The following is a 21,629-nucleotide window of genomic DNA, read 5'->3' on the forward strand; positions in this document are numbered from 1 at the left end:
CATAAAAAATAGCACTATTTGGCGTGTCATCAGAAATAAAACACCCACAATTACCCAATATGCTAAAAAATTATTTTAATAAAGGTTGTCGAATCTCAAAAAAAATTCATTGTATTAACTCAAAATTTTAATTTCAATGAACTCAAAATTTTAAGGCAACCAGGTAACTTTTTTTAAAAATATTTTTTTACAGTGATATATATAAAAGGCTTTTACATTTTTTCTACATTTCCCAAGTGCCTTGGATATTCTTCAGTTTTTTGAGTTGTACTATCCCTTATATCCAAAGAGCATCAAAATAAGGAATCCACACCCCGTGTAGCATCCTTTTGCATTCTTAGTTTTGACAATAATATGTTTTTAATAATGTCTAAGTCAATACTTGTTCAAAACAATCATTTTAGCAAAGTTTGCACTATTTTCTATTTATTTTGAAAAATAAAAGAATTCATTTTTGTTCAATAAATAAACTGTCATTAAAATATTTTAATATATAAAATACATTTTAAAAATATAGAACCAAAATTTAAAAAAGTAAAGATTCTAAAGCATTGAAGGAGATTTCATAATAATTTAATATAGATTTACAGTAGTAACAATAAGTTACATTTTATTATATGATATCATATTTTTAAATATGATGGTTTTATTATAAATATGGTGGTTATCTCTAAGGTGGACACCCAACTTAATAAATGGGTCATTCCTGGTATATAGTGAATTTTCCTGTCTCAATGATGTATTTATTAATATTTTCTCTAAAATGAGGCACATTCATAATAAATGGCTTAAATTGTAGATTTAGGTCTTCTTTATCACTTAAAAAGAGATAATAGACATTTTACTTTACACATCTTTTTATTGATGTAAAAAATGATGCTGGAATTCAACTGTACAAAATTAAGTAAGCTTCAACTCTCACTCCTGTTATCCTGCTTGTCCCATACGTTCTACCCTGTTAGGCTGTTATAAAGAATATAAAACACATCTGACATAGTAATAAAAGTTATGTTTATCTGTAGAAGGTTAGTTAGCTAAATGTTGATCACTCAAAGAGCTACGGCTAGATTAGTTTAAAATGTTCCACCCTGTTAGGTCTATATAATTATTATAGATTATAATTGAGAATAATTGACAACTAAGGAAAATCCAAATTCAGTATCTCAGAAAATTTGAATATTGTGAAAAGGTTCAATATTGAAGACACCTGGTGCCACACTCTAATCAGCTGATTAACTCAAAACACCTGCAAAGGCCTTTAAATGGTCTCTCAGGCTGTTTCTCAATATGCGCACTTGTCTCTACTTGTGTTCTTGTGGACTTGTGGAACGTCATCAGTTGCTGCCCAAGTACTGTTCCAATTCAAAATTCATGCCACATCTAGCCAAGCAGGCTACAGTTCAAATCCCTGGATGTGTCCTTGATCCACCCCTTTTATCGAGGATGCATCGAGAGGAGACATCCCAAAATGCATCTCGCACCGACCAGCAAGCGTCAATAGCGGATAAGAAACCCTGCATAATTTAAAAATACCACGGTTAAAGTGTCAAAAAATTTGTTTTAAGACTTTTTCAGGTTATAATGATTAAATTCCTTTTTTGATGATTAAATATGTGGTATATTCATAAAGAGAGCGGCTACTTGGCTATTTTATCTGGCGTTTTCAGAGTTGTGAGATCCAGTCGATCAGCGGGTGCTCAAAGAGGCAGGATTGTGTTTTATATTTCGTTTTGTTATAAATATACATGCATAATCAAGGTATGCATTGGCTGAACAATATTTGTGTGGCTATAATAGGTTTAAAGGTCCCGTTCTTCGCATGTTTTTGAAGCTTTAATTATGTTTACAGTGTGCACTATAACATGAGTTCATGTTTCGCGTGTAAAAAAACACAGTATTTTTTGACACAATTTACTTATCTGTACAGTGCTGTTTCCTCTGTCCTAAAAACGGCCTTATGATTTCCTTGTTCTATGAAGTCCCTCCTTCAAAAATACGTAATGAGTTCTGATTGGGCCAGCGCTTCCCGTGGTGTGATTGGACAGCAGCTAGCACTTTGCCCGGAAAGGTCCCGCCTCTTAGATGCTAGCGCTGGGGAGATAGCGGGGAGATGCTAGCGCTGAATGCGCGCTCTTCTTCATGTGGGAGAGCAACAAGACCACGCTCTCTATTTTGCGTGTTCTTGTGGGCGGAGGGTTAGTCAACAAACGATTCTAGTGACGTCATTCATGCAAGAAAGTGCAGGGCTGTAGTCCAAAACGGCCGTTCGCTGTAGGCTTTGAAAGGGAACTTCTGTTAAATAAAATATCTCGCTTGGCATTGAACTTTGAGCTTTATAATTTTACAGGTATTATTTATGCTCTAACAGCAACATAACACACTAACTAAAGTTTTAAAGATGGAATCACGAAAAACGGGACCTTTAAGATTTTTTTAATGAAAAAAGAGGCCGAGTTTTATGACATATTTTTTAAATGTGTAAGGTTTTTTTTTTTTTTTTTTTTTTTTTTTTAAGGAAGACGTTTTCAAAGTGGCGTTTTGACATCATTTCAATTTCATAATTTTCGGGGGAAAAAAGGAAAAAAATAGCCAGCACATATTTATGACATTTTGTAGCTTAGAATATATGTTCCTCAATACCAAGTACGCAAACTTCTGACTTGTGTTCGTGTAATTCAGACTTGTCAAGTTCGACTGGAAAACGAATTCCAGAGGACAGCAGGACACAAGTCAAGTAGGCTGATCTGCTAATGGAACAGCAGCATTCTTGTCACTAAAAGTGTAGGCCTATATATGTAAATTTTAGGCTACAATAAAATGAAATGTATGATAAAACACCACTCTGCCTCTTTCCACTTTCATTAAAAAAAATATGAAACATTATTGTGGCAAGCAGCAGGGCGAGGGACCGCGAGAGCGGGCCGGTGACAAGTGGTAATGAGTGTCAGCTGCGTGACACACCGGTCTCGTCTCACGGCCGCGTGACGGAAGCATAAAAGGAGGAAGAAAAAGGCAGCGAAAGAAGAGAGAGGACCAGGCCAGGATTTTATGTTGTGTTTTGTTTACGTTTTATTATGTGTGTGCAGGCAGTCGTCCGTGAGGGGCTGCCCGCGTTTTATTATGTGTGTGTGTGCGTGGGCAGTCGTCCGTGAGGAGCTGCCCGTGGTTTACTTTCGTTTTGTTTATTTATTTAGAAATTAAAAAGTTTGTTGAACATTCGCCGGTTCCCGCCTCCTTCCTTCCCAGCTAAGAACTCTGTTACAATTATAGCCACACAAATGTAGTGCAGGCAATGCATTATATTCACTGCATGTATATAACAAAACGAAATATTAAATAAAGCCTCTTTTCGTTTAAATTAAATAGTAATAATAATAATGGTTCAGGGAAGTGTGCATATAAATGATTTTTTACTGTAATAAAATGAAATATGACAAAACACAGCTCAGTCTCTTTTGTTAAATGTCAGTTTATGTGTGATCAAATATATAAGAGCATAAGTAAAAGGTATAAGAAGCTATACAAGAAATAAAGCGAACAATTCAGTAAAAAAAAGTTAGTGCTATCTACAACGGTTAAGTTAAATAGCCTAAAATATAAAACTTCACTCTGCCCTGAGCCAAAACGATCTGTCGGGGAACAAATTATAGATTAATAAGACCAAAGATCGCCCGTTAGGTCTATACAAGACAAATTATATCTCATGTTCAACCACAACAGAGACTTCAGAGTCAGCGGCAGACGTAAGAAGGTCTAGCCGAGGAAAGGCTGCTCTCTGCGGGTTAACGAGCACCCTCTGATCGACTGGATCTCACAACTCTGAAAACTCCAGATCAAATTTTCAAAAAGGCGCTCTCTTTATAAATATAAAAAGGTTTTCTCGTCTGCTATTGACAATGGTGATCGGTGCGAAATGCGTTCTGGGATACCGGTCTTTCTGAAGTCCACAAGTAACTTCTAAATGCATCCTCGATGAAGGGGGGGGGGGGGGGGGGGAATCAAGAACGCATCCAGGGATTTTAACTGTACTTGACTAGTTGTGAACTTTGAATTGGAACAGTTCTTGACCAGCGACTGATGATGATTCACATTTGAGATTGATGACGATTCCTCCCGTCCTCTGGAGTTCGTTCTCCCGGGTCAAACTTGGCAAGTCTGAACTACCAAGGACGCAAGTCACAAGTTTGCGTACTTGGTATTGAGAAACGGTCTCAGTCTAGTTATGTAGGCTACACAATCATGGGGAAGACTGCTGACTTTACAGTTGTCCAAAAGATGACCATTGACACCATGCACAAGGAAGGCAAGACACAAAAGGTCATTGCCAAAGAGGCTGGCTGTTCACAGAGCTCTGTGTCCAAGCACATTAATAGAGAGGCGAAGGGAAGGAAAAGATGGGGTGGAAAAAACTGTCCAAGCAATAGGGATAACCACACCCTGGAGAGGATTGTGAAACAAAACCCATTCAAAAATGTGGGGGAGATTGACAAAGAGTGGACTGCAGCTGGAGCCAGTGCTTCAAGAACCACTACGCACAGCTCAGGGTTTCAGCTGTTGCATTCATTGTGTCAAGACACTCTTGAACAACAGACAGCTTCAGAAGTGTCTCGCCAAGGCTAAAGAAAAAAAGGACTGCAGAGTGGTCTAAAGTTATGTTCTCTGATGAAAGTAAATTTTGCATTTCCTTTGTAAATCAGGGTCCCAGAGTCTGGAGGAAGAGAGGAGAGGCACATAATCCACGTTGTTTGAGTTCCAGTGTAAAGTTTCCACAGTCAGTGATGGTTTGGGGTGCCATATCATTTGCTGGTGTTGGGCCACAGTGTTTTCTGAGGTCCAAGGTCAACGCAGCTGTATACCAGGAAGTTTTAGAGCACTTCATGCTTCCTGCTGCTGACCAACTTTATGGAGATGCAGATTTAATTTTCCAACAGGACTTGGCACCTGCACAAAGTGCCAAAGCAACCAGTACCTGGTTTAAAGGGGTCTTTGAGAAAATTGAGAAATCAACTTTCCCTTGAGCCTTTGATATATAAAAGGTCATAGTAATATAAGAATATCCTGTAAGTTTCAGAGCTGAAAACTTCCTTGTTAGAAAAGGCTCTTACATCAATGACGTATTAGAAGGGTACAATGCTATGTGTACGCTGCTTCTGTAGCCCCGCCCACCCACTAGTGGAGCTAAACTGATCGTGTTACCAAGCAATAAACACGCCGAAGATAGCATGATAATTGTTTGTAAACAAGACACAGACACTGGATTTGCAGACATATTGAGATTAAAACCCAATGCTGTGCCTTCTATATTGGATATGACAGGAATGTTGCATCACACTTATGTGAGTAAAACATGTCTTTATATGCGATAATATTGCATTGTTACGGATCGTACTGATTATGGTTACATGGCGTATCTAACAGCATACCAGCATGCTGTCACAGCCTGGAATCCTTTATTTGTTGGTTCATTGCAATTCGGGTTCAGACTCCCAGGGCTCGCAAAGCCCAACGTCCCAGGGCTGTGTTTTCCAGGCGGGATACCAAAACACCAGCAGGCCGATGAATCTTAAATAGTGAAATAACATTAATTTCTTGATCTCTGTTGTCTTTGAAGAGTGTTCGCGTGTGTGTGTGCCTGTGGTTCGCGCTTATATCCTCCGATCGGCAGGGCCGCGTTATCCTATTGGGCAACATGGGCTGCAGCCCAGGGACCCGAACACCAGGGGGCCCCCAAGACAATTCTCTCTTGCGTTATCCTTTTTTTTTTTTTTGGATCGAGGTAATTATGCGTACGTTGAGCATCGTTGTCACACACCCGAATCGATTTACAGCGGACACCCAGTACATCGTCACCTCAACATGTCGAACGAAAATGTAAGAAAATATGACAGTGGCAGGGGCGGATCTACCGGGGTTTCAACTGCTACCCTAAAAGAAAGACCATTGCCACCCCAGCAGGCAGCTAGTGTATCCCAAATTCCCAATGCATAAATTATAAATTGTTCCTCTACCGATTTACATTAGCGGTGCTTCAAATGTGATGAGATAATAACAATAAAACACGTCTTTATGTTATTGTGTAGTAGCTAGATGACTCCTATGAACTACTTAGATCTGCAACGCAAATTGTTTGATCACGAATAGATCGCCTGTTATAGCCTACGTCCCAATGTTAACGGATTTCAGCTTTCTCACTGCACACGGATGCGGTCCGGCAGTGCTTTCCAGGTCTGCAGCAGCGCGTTGATCGTTTCTACACCGAGTCTATTTTGTGCTGGATGCGCTGAATTAAAGTGATAGAACGTTTGCATTAAAATAAACATGCATTGAAGTGAAAATCTGGTTATTTCACCACAGATTCATGTAATTTAAAGTCTAATCTGTTTCAATAACTTTTGCCTCGTAATTTTTAAAAAAGATTTAAAAATTAAAGAAATTAAAGGCTTAAGGCTTAAGGTTTAAGGCTTAACACGGCCCTGCCGATCGGGCAGGCCAAGTAATAAAAAAAAATATAAATCACGGGTGGATACATTTTAAGACTGAGCCCCATCAGAGAATTAATCCGGCCGCTTTCAAAACAATCTCTCCCTCACCTGATCTGACGGGAGCAGAAGCTCATTAAATATGCAAATCGTATCCAATCCTAGCAGTGGGCGTTTACTTCTAAGTCTTCAGTATGGCACGCCCATCAAAACCCAGCATTTTGGAGAGAGCCTCAAAACCAGTGTAGAAAATAGCCTATTACTTATTAGTTATGTTATGTTTTTTTAACATAAGTAAAAACCATGCAAACGTCATAAGTTGACCTTAGACAACAGTATAAAAAAATTTAAAAGCTAGTTCATGACACCTTATATACAACTATATATATAGTGAGGAAAATAAGTATTTGAGCACCCTGCTATTTTGCAAGTTCTCCAACTTAGAAATTATGGAGGGGTCTGAAATTGTCATCGTAGGTGCATGTCCACTGTGAGAGACATAATCTGAGAGAAAAAAATCCAGAAATCACAATGCATGATTTTTTAACTATTTATGTGTATGATACAGCTCAAATAAGTATTTGAACACCTGTCTATCAGCTAGAATTCTGACCCTCAAAGACCTGTTAGTCTGCTTTTAAAATGTCCACCTCCACTCCATTTATTATCCTAAATTAGATGCACCTGTTTGAGGTTGTTAGCTGCATAAAGACACCTGTCCACCCCATACAATAAGTAAGAATCCAACTACTAACATGGCCAAGACCAAACAGCTATCCAAAGACAATAGAGACAAAATTGTACACCTCCACAAGGCTGGAAAGGGCTACGGGGAAATTGCCAAGCAGCTTGGTGAAAAACATCCACTGTTGGAGCAATCATAAGAATATGGAAGAAGCTAAACATGACTGTCAATCTCCCTTGGACTGGGGCTCCATGCAAGATTTCCACTCGTGGGGTCTCAATGATCCCAAAAAAGGTGAGAAATCAGCCCAGAACTACACGGGAGGAGCTGGTCAATGACCTGAAAAGAGCTGGGACCACCATTTCCAAGGTAACTGTTGGTAAAACACTAAGACTTCATGGTTTGAAATCATGCATGTCACGGAAGGTTCCCCTGCTTAAAGCAGCACATGTCCAGGCCTGTCTATGACCATTTGGATGATCCAGAAGAGTCATGGGAGAAAGTCATGTGGTCAGATGAGACCAAAATATAACTTTTCGGTCTTAATTCCACTAAACGTGTTTGAAGGAAGAAGATCGATGAGTACCATCCCAAGAACACCATCCATACCATGAAGCATGGGGGCCGTAGCATTATGCTTTGGGGGTGTTTTTCTGCACATGGGATAGGGCGACTACAGGGCGACTACTACGACAATTAAGGAGAGGATGACCATGTATTGCGAGATTTTGGCAAACAAACTTTGTTAGAGCATTGAAGAAGGGTCGAGGCTGGGTCTTCCAACATGACAATGACCCGAAGCCCACAGCCAGGATAACCAAGGAGTGGCTCTGTAAGAAGCATATCAAGGTTCTGGTGTGGCCTAGCCAGTCTCCAGATCTAAACCCAATAGGGAATCTTTGGAGGGAGCTCAAACTCTGTGTTTCTCAGCGACAGTCCAGAAACCTGACTGATCTAGAGAAGATCTGTGTGGAGGATTGGGCCAGAATCCCTCCTGCAGTGTGTGCAAACCTGGTGAAAAATGTCTAGGTTACGTATGTAACCCTCGTTCCCTGAAGGAGGGAACGGAGACGTACGTCGGAACTGACCGACGAATTGGGATCTAACTTCAGAGATCAATCTACTTTGAGTGTGTAAAAACGAGCCAATTGGAGATTGGAATGTGATCCGCACATTCCACGGTCCGCCCCGCAGCACGGGTATAAATAAGGAAGTGGAATGGTAGATCAAGGCTTTTTTTCTGCTGAGGAGCCAACTAGTGACTCAGGCTTTTAGCGGAAGCACAGCACCTGGCGACGGGATATATGTCTCCGTTCCCTCCTTCAGGAAACGAGGGTTGCATAGGTAACCGAGACGTTCCCTTTCAGTCTCAGGGCTCCAAGCAGGGAGGTCAGTCACTGCTGTTTCTGCAAGACCCACACTTGCAGTGTGACTACTGGAAGGCTGGGAAAGCGTGCCCATCTCGGAAGATGGTACGCTGCAGAGCCACGTCCTTCAGGGAAGGCTTGGTGGCGGAATACACATAAGGACTAACCTGGCAAGGTAGTGCAACATATGGCAGTCTCTGGGGTGGTTCCAATCTGATTCTAGGGGTGGAAAGAACACGCTCAGAGACGACAGAGCGGGAAAGACATGGGGCTAGCCGGGTAGGGTAGCCGGTACTGTGGAAGAATACACATATGGGGTTGCCATGAGGGAAACACTACATATGGAACCCAGCCTACATCATCATTTCACAAGCATACGGGTGCAGGCCTAGCGTCAGATGGTCCGCAACGTCTGACACAACTGGAGACAATAGACACACGTATCCGGCCCAGAGGGCGGGAGTGGCGTTGCAAGCCGAGACTTAGAATGGGCACTTAGCGCTACTGGCCACTAGGGGCGAGAATGCGGGAAGATACCGGCTCTACACAGAGGCTATAGAATCTCGCGAACGTGTTAGGTGTCGCCCAGCCTGCAGCTCTACATATGTCCGTCAGCGAGGCGCCTTAAGCTAGCACCCAGGAGGAATCCACTCTCCTTGTTGAGTGTGCTCGCAACCCAAATGGGCAAGGCACGTCTTGGGACCTGTAAGCCAAGGCGATAGCATCCACTATCCAGTGGGCTAACCTCTGCTTGGAAACAGCCTTTCTCTAACTCTGGCCTCCATAACAGACGAAGAGTTGCTCTGAGGTCCGAAAGCTTTGAGTCTGGTCAACGTAAGCACAAAGAGCGCGGAAAGGACATAACAAACCAGGGCTGGGTCTGCCTCCGCAGAAGGCAGCGCTTGCAGGCTCACTACCTGATCCCGGAAGGGAGTGGTAGGAACCTTGGGCACGTATCCGGACCGGGGTATCAGGAAAACGTGAGAGTTACCAGGCCCAAATTCTTGGTACGATTTGGTGACCGAAAGTGCATGCAGGTCCCCTACCCTCTTGATGGAGGCCAATGGTGTCAGGAGCACTGTCTTTATTGACAGAATTTTTAGCTCTATAGACTCCAAAGGCTCGAAGGGAGGGCTCTGAAGTGCTCTGAGCACTAGAGCCAAGTCCCAAGAGGGTATCAAGTTTGGACGAGGAGGATTTAGTCTCCTCGCACCTCTGAGGCACCAATACACCAACCTGACGACTAGGTTGTGCTTTCCCACGGATTTACCAGTTTTCCCAGTGATTTCTGTTTTTTTTTTTTTTAGATTATGCTTCTCACAGTGGCCATGCACATACGATAACAATTTCAGACCCCTCCATGATTTTTAAGTGGGTGAACTTGCAAAATAGCAGGGCGTTCAAAAGTTTGGACACATTACTATTTTTTAACGTTTTTGAAAGAAGTTTCTTCTGCTTATCAAGCCTGCATTTATTTGATCAAAAATACAGGGAAAAAAAATTAATATTGTGATATATTATTACATTTTAAAATAATTGGTTTTCAATGTATCATACTTTAAATGATTGTTTATTTCTGTGATGCAAAGCTGAATTTTCAGTATCATTCCTCCAGTGTTTAGTGTCACATGATCCTTCAGAAATCATTCTAATATGATGATTAATTTTCAAAGTTGGAAACAGTCCTGCTGCTTAATATTTTTTCATAACCTGTGATACTTTTTTATAATAATTTGATGAATAAAAAAAAAGAAGCAAATGTGTTAAAAATAGAAATCTTTTGTAACAACAATATACACTACTGGTGAGTTTGGGGTCAGTTGTTTTTTACCTTCTTTTTTTTAAATAAATCAATAATTTTATTCAGCAAGGATGTGTTAAATTGCTAGGATGAGCTTAAATAGTAAAGGAGATTTATATTATTTGAAAATGTTTTTATTGTAAATAAATGCAGTTCTTTTGAACCTTTTATTCATCAAATATATTAGGCAGCAGAACTGTTACCAACACTCATAATAAATCAGAATATTAGAATGATTTCTGAAGGATCATGTGACACTGAAGACTGGAGTAATGATCCTGAAAATTCAGCTTTGCATCACAGAAATAAATGATAATTTAAAGTATAATAAATTGAAAACCAAATATTTTAAATTGTAATAATATATCACAATATTAAAAGTATTTTTGATCAAATAAATGTATAGGCTTGATGAGCAGAAGAAACTTCTTTCAAAAACATTACAAATAGTAATGTGTCCAAACTTTTGGCCTGTACTATATATATGTATAGATAGATAGATAGATAGATAGATAGATAGATAGATAGATAGATAGATAGATAGATAGATAGATAGATAGATAGATAGATAGATAGATAGATAGATAGATAGATAGATAGGTAGGTAGGTAGGTAGGTAGGTAGGTAGGTAGGTAGGTAGGTAGGTAGGTAGGTAGGTAGGTAGGTAGGTAGGTAGGTAGGTAGGTAGGTAGGTAGGTAGACAGACAGACAGACAGACAGACAGACAGACAGACAGACAGACAGACAGACAGACAGACAGACAGACAGACAGACAGACAGACAGACAGATAGATAGATAGATAGATAGATAGATAGATAGATAGATAGATAGATAGATAGATAGATAGATAGATAGATAGATTCAGGACAATGACAGAATTGCTCATCAACTGTTATGGTGTTCCACAATGTTATACTCCAGGGTGGAACTGGACACTCCTTTTATACTGGATACTCCTGTTATACTGTTTCCACCCTGTTAGGCAAATAATTGTCAAATAATAATTTGACAGCAACGTTAAATGTTTTGCCTATGTATGTCTTATTTTGAAAGGTGAAGAACATTAACAGCATATAGTCTAAAGTAGCCTGAACACATTTTTTTATTTTATTATTTACCATATATTGGCAAGGTACAAAATGTACCTGTTCTTAATAATCAAGACATATTCTATTCATCAATAAATGTTGTAGGCATACTTTTCTTCCCAATATAGACTATGAATCCAGGAATGACCCAAATATTGAGTTCCATTGCTGCCTTTGTAAAATGATCTGTGCTAACAAACATGAACAACAACTTCAAAAGATCTAATAAAAGGGACTCCGTTTCCATGGGTAGAGGCTACATTTGATTTATCTAATTTTGAATATTTCCAGTTGATAACTTAGCCTAAGACGTGTGATTAATAATAAGACCACACAAAACCCATTATTCTCAGGGATGCTGTGACGGTCATAACGTGAAGTGACGCGAGGCGACACAATGTTCTACTGTGGTCTATTTAGATCTTTGAATATGCGTCGTATTTTAAGCGTCACACGTTGTGCATGTACAAATAGGAAATATTCTGTGAAGTGAACTTGTGGTCTCGTTTCAAATGCATTGAATATGCTTGTATTTCCTGGGCGCCTTTCCGTTCTGACCGCCAATGGAAAATATCAAGAAAAAAATCTATATTTTATTTTTTTTAAATATAGCCTACTATTAGGCTAATGAAACAAGTCAACACATTTGTACCAGATGTGTGAAATTAATTTGGGGGAAAATTAATAGGCTACTCTGAATCCTAAGTAGATTTAGGCTGCTTGTAGCCTATAATAATAATAATAATAATAATAATAATAATAATAATAATAATAATAATAATAATAATAATAATAATAATAATAGGCCAATAATAACAATAATAATAGGCCAATAATAATAATAATAATAATAATAAATACAGGAGGACAAAGAACAAAAAATAAAATGCAAAATGTGTAAAATAAATGTCCATTATGGGGGAAATTTGTTAAACACGCTTTTTGTTTTCATCAAAATTAAACTCGATCGGGAATGGCCGGACCAACGTTATCGGAGAACAGAATAAATAAAGACTAGGCTACTGTCGGTGATGGATCCTCACTTAACAAAATAACCTCATATTAATGAAGTGTCTAAACTAATTTGTATTGTTTTTTAGCCCATGATCAAATGCGTATCGCAGAAATAGAAGAGAAAGAGAAGAACATTTCACCCCTCAAGAAATGTTAAAAATGAAAAATGGAAACTGACAATAATATGAAATTGCTAAATGCTCAACAAAACAGTCTGGTTAGATGTTAAAAGTACAGCGTTTAAATGTCATGTTAAATGGTTATAATTACCTGCGTTATTCCTAGAAATCGCAAAAACTAGGCCTATTTATTTAGAAGAGATAAGGACTATGGATTGTAGCCTAACCGATTAAAAAGGTAAGTGCGTAGCCTATGTTCCTCGTTCATACACTCTAGGCGTAATTCACCTCACGCCCCATTTTAAAGAAATGATTGTGTAAGGAATTAACCACTGAATTGTGTTTGGTAACTTGCTGTAAGTCTATAATACACAATCGATGGTACAGCACGCCCAGTTCAATATGAATTAGCCTAAATAACACCATTAAGTAATGCTAAAGATTGCTCAACACTGCAACTGCAATCTTTATCCACTGTAAACCAAATGAAGCAGATGGTTAAAAAAGAAGGGGAAAAAAAGCTTTTGAACATAGCATGTAATCAAAATGAATGCCTGGCCAATTCAATCCATTTGTCTTGACCCAGTAATGTTTATGATAATTCAGTCACTTTCACGAGTAGAGTAAAGATTATGCCTATGGCGTGCTGTCCGGGGAGGGCTCCGGGCTCGGAAATTTTGCCCGAACAATTGTCAACAACCTAGAGTGATATAGCCTATAAACAGCATACATTTACACAAATGTATGAATAATAATCAACTGATATTCAGTGTTCGCATTTATTTACAGCAGTATTCAAAAACATTTGCCTACATTCAACAAATGAGAATGCAAATCATGATTTACAAAATTAAAATTGTTTGCATTTCAGATTAAGCTAAAACTGATATGAATAAGGACATTATGTGATCAAGTAAGAGTTGTTCTTCATTGAGTTTGTATAAGCCAATATTAATAGTTGAAATCTGAATCAGCTCACTGTTCGTACCTTGGATTCGGCTTGAAAACGCGGCCTAAACGTGTTCTGTAAGGTGCATTACTGACCTTAGCAGACTGTATTGTGTGCTTTGGAATGTCAGTTGGTGTGGATTCTGTGTTGTGGAAGGTGTATCTGTGGTGGTGTGTGGGGAGCAAAGTCCTTTTATATGTGGTGCTTTGAGAGTCAATGTTCTGGGGGGTGAGCTGTGATGGAGGGGGCTCTGCAACAGGAAGAATGTGTTCCTCCTGTATGTTCTCCCATTGCATTGTACGGTGTGTGAGCGAGGCTCTTTGTGACTCTTTTACTGTGCCGAGGTTCTCGTATCCTTTGGGGGTTTGCATTCTTACAATTTGTCCCTCTACCAATGGCTGCAGTAGGTGACTTGATGTGTCGTAGTATCACTTTTGGGTCATCCTCTTATTACAAAGCCGTGCAAGGGCAAGTTTTGTGCCTGGCACCAAAAGTCTAAAATGAACAGGAATGGCTCGCTGTGTCTGTCGTGACAACAGGCATTGCGCAGGGGAGCCCAAAGTCGGGTCTCTGGGAATGTTTATCAGGTTCAGGAGGTTAAGAAACACGTCCATGCCATCTCTGTAAGATTTCTCCATCAGCTGTTTTGCGCTGCGAACCGCTCTTTCTGCCAGTCCATTCGACTGTGGGAACTCTGGACTACTGGTAGATGGATGATGTCCCACTGTTTGGCGAAGTCTCTGAATCGCTGACTCGTGTACTGTCTAGCGTTATCAGAAATGAGTGTGTGAGGTGAGCCATGCACAGCAAAATGTCTCTTTAGTGTCGTGATTATACACTGTTAAAAATAAATGTATTTTTACAGAAAAAAAACTGTAGAATTTAACAGTATTATGACATTTTGATCAGAACTGTGAAATTCCAGAAAAATGCTAACTTTGACATCTAATGTACATTTTCCCAGTGTTTTAACTAATTAAATTTGTTACTGCAAAATAATGACATTTTCTTTTAAATAACAGTAATTGTTGTCTATTGTTATTCTGAAATGTCCTTAAAAAAACATTCCTGTATATTTTTTGGTCAGAGTTGAAAAATGTTTAGTTTTACAGAGAAAACCCGTAGAATTTCACAGTCATATCACATTTTCATCAGAACAGTGAAATACCACTAAAAATGCATACATTAACACCAAATATAGCCTACATTTTTTCCAGGTGAATTAGGCAGTTACTATGCACTACTATGCAAAAAGCAACAGTTGTGATTTACACAAATATATATATATATATATATATATATATATATATATATATATATATATATATATATATATATATATATATATATAAAGAGAAGAGTGTTTATTAAAAATAAAGTATTAATTGGAAATAAAGTATTTATTTAAAATTATATATAATTTTATGGTAAATGGACTGCATTTATATAGCGCTTTACATTTTTGCCTCACATTCACCCATTCATACACCGACGGCGATGTCAGCCATGTAAGGCAACATCAGCTCGTCAGGGAGCAGCTGGGGTTAGGTGTCTTGCTCATGGACACTTGGTCAGGTGGAACCGGGGATCGAACCACCAACCTTCTGGTTTGTAGACAACCTACATGAACCACTGAGCCACTGCCGCCCCTTTATTTACTCTATTTTTATTTACATCATGTAAATGTCGCGATAGTTTGCAATAAGTTTAAATAATACTTAGATGCTATATTCTAAATTTTGGCAGATTCTCTTCGCATCTGGGTAATTGTGTACATTAACAGCATACAGTCTAAAGTGTTTTATTAAACACTCATTAGTACGCTTCCGTACATTAGACACTTTATTTCTACTTTATTTTTGTTGAAAATAAATGCCTTTTCGATGTGATTTGTGATAACATCGAAAATGTATATAATACAGATTCGAACCAAGGACTTTGAAAAAAGCATCAAATAAACCAGGCTTCCACACTAGTGCCTGTGCCACTGAAGACATTAGACATATTTTCTAAACTTCATTGGTGATCCGACACAATGTTGCTATTATGTTGTTTCCTTGATTTATAGTCAGTGTTTAGCCTAATATTTTTATACATGTCATACATAGGCCTACCGTTCGTTTATAAAAGAGGCGATCTGGCGCTGGACTATGTTGTTTATAAAATCATATTTTGTTTTGTTTTTTGCCGCTGTGGTTAGTGGCGAAAGGCATCAGTTTTCTCTTGTGGCTGTTAGAGCATTTTATCACTACAGGGGCACAGTTGTAGCTTAGTGGTTAGAGAGTCGGGCTTGTAACCCAAGAGTTGCCGGTTCGAGTCTCACGGCTGGTGTGTTGCGGTTAAAGAGGTCATATTTCGAGTATGTGATTCAATTATTGGTATCCTCATCCAAACACACACTCCTGTCCAACCCACTTGTTACACCACTTCTGGAAAACCATTAATTGTTAAGGTAAGCTTTGTCATGATTTCCATATCAAAATCTGAAATAACCAGCTGTAGATGCTATTTACACTAAGAAAAAAATTATATATATATATATTTATTTATTTTTTCTCAGTGTCAATATCAGCATTTTTACATAATGCTATTTACATTAGGTGTAAATCATTTTCATTAAAAAAATTATCAAATTTTCAATAAGTGTAAATACTAGATGCTATCTATATTGGCAAATAGTTGCACCTTATCATTTTTGTAGATTAACAGGATCCAATAATTATTAGAGTGAAAATTATTATATTTATTAAAAATGTTGCTACCTTGATGTGAGAATAAAAGCCCTTCTACACCGACACCTAAGCCAACCCAATAAATACTTTATTTTTAATAAACACTCTTCTCTTAATAAAGCACTTTATTTCCACTTTTCAAACATTTTGTAAATTTTCATTGCAAATAAATGGCTATTTTTAAATCACAAAAAAGCCAAATCTATAAGCCAGTGGTTCTCAAACTTCTTCGGCGTGCACCCCCATTTAAACCAAATGTACAGGGACATCTTTGTATACTGTGTAACAGAAGTAATGCTAAAAAAACAAATTAAAATACACTTGAAACAATTTTTTTGTAAAATGTTATATGTAAAATAAATTATGGCAGCCAGAGTATTGCTGCACAGCAAAATCTCCAGTGTCAAAATCTTGGTGTTAAGGACTCTTAGAGTAAAGAGTTAATTTTCTGGTGTTGAATTAACACTGCTAGTGTAAACCGCACTCTCTGGCAGGTGAACATATTCAGAGTTAAATATCAATAACACTGACAGAGAGTATAGTCACATCCGGGACATTTCGGCAGCGGAACAAGCTCAAGCCTCGAACTTTTTCTCACAGACGCCATTTTCTTTGCCTCGCGATGCGTAACATCAATGAGGGGAAACGCTGATATTGCGTGTTTCATCCTTTGGTTCCATCTCATTTACGTATCCATTTTATAGCATTATATTGTTTTATAACTAGTTATGTGCTGTGCACGGTTAAACAGCTCTCATAGAGGCATTTTCGTTGACGTGATTCGGACGGAGCAGACCAGGCGGGTGCTTTTTCACAGGGAAACGCCATAAGTAAGTGTTTTAGCTCATTTACAATATGTATTTTATAAAATGTTTATTTAACGCGATATTTAAATGCTCTGCACGCTTAAACGAAACAACCTTTCTCACATGCGGCATTTTCTTTGACTCGTGAGTGGTGACATGGAACTGACGACGAGGAGGCGGGTGCACGCCGCTTGCACGTTATGAGGGAAACGACGAAAGTAAGTGTTTAGCCTAATTTGCAACGTGTTTTTTTAATGACGTCGTTTAACGATATCTAACGCTTTTAAAACGCGCCTAAACCTTTCTTACAGACTAGGCTTGTGACGCAGTTGAGACACGGAGTGTGCTTTTAACAGAGAAAACACCTAAAGTAAGTGTTCTACACATATAATAATCTGTATAATTGCTGTATAATTATGTATTTATGTCTTGGAAAAATCACTGGCCTCACTGGTGAAGCAGCATCAAACGGGGGTTTCTAACATGCTTTCTCTTCCCCGTTATAGTTCATTCACCGAACTGTAATCTTATTGCACTACTTAATCTTTGTGTATGATTTTTATTGGGTAGAATTCCAGATTCAAAGACTCATATTACTAACAAAGGAAAGCTATTTTTTTGCGAAATCAAGTGACAAAGTTTTAGGCAGGATTGTTTTATGAACTTCTAAAAATGTTGACCTAATTTGCTTTTGACCTGTCTCTGTCTTAAGAAGCATCATGTTCATCAGCTGCATCAACATTGATTTTTGACCACCCCCCTGGACTGAAACCAAGGCTGACAGATGACCATGCTTTCTGTTCTGCAGCAAAAAGGTATGTTTAAGGTATAGAAAACTGTAGTGCTTTTCTTGGCAGATTATTGGTAAATATCTTTAAGCACAGATATTGATCAATAATATTTATTTACAATAAAGGACAACTAAGGCAAAACGTGCATGCATCCCTCCATCGATGCTGGATCTTATACACTAGAGATCAACAGTGTGAGAAAGAAAAAGATCAATGTCTATGGTGATACACTTTTATGATGATAAATGCACTTTTATAATGGATACCTGCACTTATGATGATAAATGCACTTTTATAATGGATACCTGCACTTATGATGATAGATGCACTTTTATGATGATGGATGCACTTTTATGATGATAGATAGATGCACTTTTATGATGATAGATAGATGCACTTTTATGATGATAGATGCACTTTTATGATGGATAGGATGCACTTTTATGATGGATAGATGCACTTTTATGATGATAGATGCACTTTTATGATGGATAGGATGCACTTTTATGATGGATAGGATGCACTTTTATAATGGATAGATGCACTTTTATAATGAATACCTGCACTTATGATGATAGATGCACTTTTATGATGATAGATGCACTTTTATGATGATAGATAGATGCACTTTTATGATGATAGATGCACTTTTATAATGAATACCTGCACTTATGATGATAGATGCACTTTTATGATGATAGATGCACTTTTATAATGGATACCTGCACTTATGATGATAGATGCACTTTTATGATGGATAGATGCACTTTTATGATGATAGATGCACTTTTATGATGGATAGATGCACTTTTATGATGATAGATGCACTTTTATGATGGATAGGATGCACTTTTATGATGGATAGGATGCACTTTTATGATGATAGATGCACTTTTATGATGATAGATGCACTTTTATGATGGATAGATGCACTTTTATGATGGATAGATGCACTTTTATGATGATAGATGCACTTTTATGATGGATAGGATGCACTTTTATGATGATAGATGCACTTTTATGATGATAGATGCACTTTTATGATGGATAGATGCACTTTTATAATGGATAGATGCACTAAAGTCTGTGTTTAAAACTAATGAAACGTGTATACTTTAAGACTGTTTAAAGTATTTCTTCATCCTCAAACTATATTTTGCTCGTTGCCAGCACACCTACCATATGACTGAAAAACAGAAGAACAACTCCACAAACTGCAGACCAATACCCTTGAAAGTGTCACTATTATTGGAGGACCAATACTTTTAGAATGGGTAAGTCATTCTTTCAGACTAAATATTTATGCAAAATGTAGGCTAATTATCACTAACTTTTGGTTAACGTTTGGATATGCCTTCATGTTTAAATGTATTGTTTTTGCTGTTTGTGTTTTTAGGAGAATTTCTATGATGCAGCAAGTAAAGGGTACCTGGCTTGGTGTTTGAAGGCTGTACAGACTAGAACCTGTCTGGAGATGGTACGATTTAACATATAACATGAGAGAATCATGGCCACAAACATCACATTTGTTGGTATTTGGCTAATAGAATTGAGTCAAACTAATTGTTTTCATGATTTGACAGGTATATATTTTCTGTTTGATTTTAGACTCAACAGATTGGGAAATCACCTGCCCCCAACATCACAAAGTCAGGAAGAAGGGAACAAAAATCATTCCAGCAGATGACTAGTAAGTGAGATTTCTTAAGGGTTAGTTCACCCAAAAATGAAAATTCTGTCATCATTTACTCACCCTTATGTCGTTGGACACCCGTAAGACCTCCGTTCATCTTCAGAACACAGATGAAGATATTAGTGTTGAAATCCGATGGCTCAGAAAGGCCTTCATTGACACCTATATCATTTCCTCTCTCAAGACCCATAAAGGCACTAAAGATGTCGTTACAAAGCCCATCTCACTACAGTGGCTCTACAATCATTTTCTGAGGTGACGAGAATAGTTTTTGTGCGTAAAAAAAACTAAATAACGGCATGGCAGATTTCAAAACACCGCTTCATTAAGCCTCGGCGCATTTTGAATCATAGACAGTCCATGCAACTACCACTTTCAAGCCACAGAAATATATAAAGGTACATCATTAAAGTACTCCATGCAACTCCAGTGTTTTAACATACATTTTCATTAAACTATGCAAATGCCGTGTTTGCAAAATATATTTATATATATATATATATATATATATATATATTATAAATGGGGTTGAGATTTTTTGAGCAAATAAAGCACTTGTTTCATAAAAATGAGGTTAAACCCATGGAGTCACATAGATCACTTATGATTTCCTTTGTACCTTTCTAGGCTTTGGAAGTGGAGGCTGAATAGCCTGTAAATGAAAGGACAGAAATTTCTTAGATATTATTAAAAATATGGAAAAAAAAGATGAAAAAAAAGTCCTACGGGTTAAGAACAACATGAGGGTCAGTAATTTAATAACAGAAGTAACTTGGGTGAAGTAAGCCTTTAATGTACTTGGAAATCAGTCAATTCTAACCAAAATAGTTTATTGGTTGAGTCACCAAAGTCCAAGATGATTGAACTTTTTGCACCATAAACTTACTGTATTTATAAAATACAACTAGAATTAATTGTAATTGGTCTGGTATTGTGTTGTTTAGGGAACCAGGATTCCAGAGAGTTGGATCTACACAGCTTTTCCTGTTCTGCATATGAAACCACAACTGAACTGCACTGTTAGCAACTGGACACAACTGATCCACAGATATCCTGTGACTGTTTTTTCATCTGCTGAATGTTGTGTTGACTCAAGTACTGCTGTTCTGTTGCAAAGTTGAAGGTACTGAACCAACTTCACTGACACAGGACATATATTCACTGGCATGCAGGACTTGAAGTATTACACACTTATAAGCAGCTTTAATAGCTTATGAAAGAAATGCATATATTATGCCTTCATCATTTATTTTAAAAGTTAACCTTCTGTGATGTAAATGGACTTGCTTGTAAATAAAGAACTAGTTTAAAACAACTTTTTGCATTCTTTATTTTTTACTTTACAATGAACAGCGTGTGTGTGTGTGTGTGTGTGTATGCATGTATGTGTATATATATATATATATATATATATATATATATATATATATATATATATAGACTGATTTCCATTTTTCTGAAGTGTTAGGTCAACACCAGAACAGTGTAGAATTTTAACTCTGCCAGTGTTTTCTACAAAGCTGCACTTAACTCTGTAACAGTGTTGTTGTTATCTGCATTGGTGTTAATATTTTACTCTATTAGAGTTTATTGTAACACCGAGTTGGGTGTTGTGAGAGGCAACACTTTTAAAAGTGTTGAATTAACACTTTGCGGGTGGTTCCCATATATACACTTTTAAAGTGTTGAAATTAACTCTATTGGTGTTGATTTCCGGATTTCAAATTTACTGTGTGTAAACAACTTCAGCTTTTTATTATATAGCAGACCTTCAAGATCAAACAATGGAAAAACACTTCCCAGCAAACTCATGTTTTAGAACACAAATTTGTTCAATAATAAAAAAAAAAGTCAACCTGGATTCTGATAATCCATGTCACATGGGGAAAATGGATAAAGCATGTTTCAGAACACAAATGTGTTCAATTAAAAAAAAAAAAAAAAAAAAAAACAACAACACTGGGCCTGGGGCCTGTACCATGAAGCTGGTTTAGCAGGTTATCCAGATAAGTTTAAGCTTAGTTTGTGCTAATCCTGGGTTTTAGGTACCATTAAAGTGGTTTGGCTTTTAGCTGTGTTCATCGCCATAGTAACTTACACTCCA

The 21,629-nt window shown here is 37.7% G+C and overlaps 1 protein-coding gene and 1 long non-coding RNA gene across 3 annotated transcripts in view; one reads left to right on the forward strand and one right to left on the reverse strand.

Moving 5' to 3' along the window:
- LOC137045142 (uncharacterized) overlaps window positions 1-21,629 on the reverse strand; it is a 395,631-nt gene that overhangs the window by 356,291 nt on the left and 17,711 nt on the right. The gene's annotated exons all lie outside the window — the stretch shown is intronic.
- Window positions 16,625-20,840, forward strand: LOC137083064 (uncharacterized). Of its 2 annotated transcripts, XR_010906448.1 has the most exons (8): window positions 16,625-17,065; window positions 17,191-17,259; window positions 17,353-17,411; window positions 17,754-17,856; window positions 19,003-19,106; window positions 19,229-19,309; window positions 19,441-19,522; window positions 20,470-20,840. It is a non-coding gene; the product is annotated as an uncharacterized lncRNA (long non-coding RNA). The 2 variants fall into 2 exon arrangements; XR_010906447.1 differs by having other exon boundaries at window positions 16,627-17,259; window positions 20,470-20,839.

This window comes from Pseudorasbora parva, chromosome 1 (assembly GCF_024679245.1).
Source record: "Pseudorasbora parva isolate DD20220531a chromosome 1, ASM2467924v1, whole genome shotgun sequence".
Lineage (NCBI taxonomy): Eukaryota > Metazoa > Chordata > Actinopteri > Cypriniformes > Gobionidae > Pseudorasbora > Pseudorasbora parva.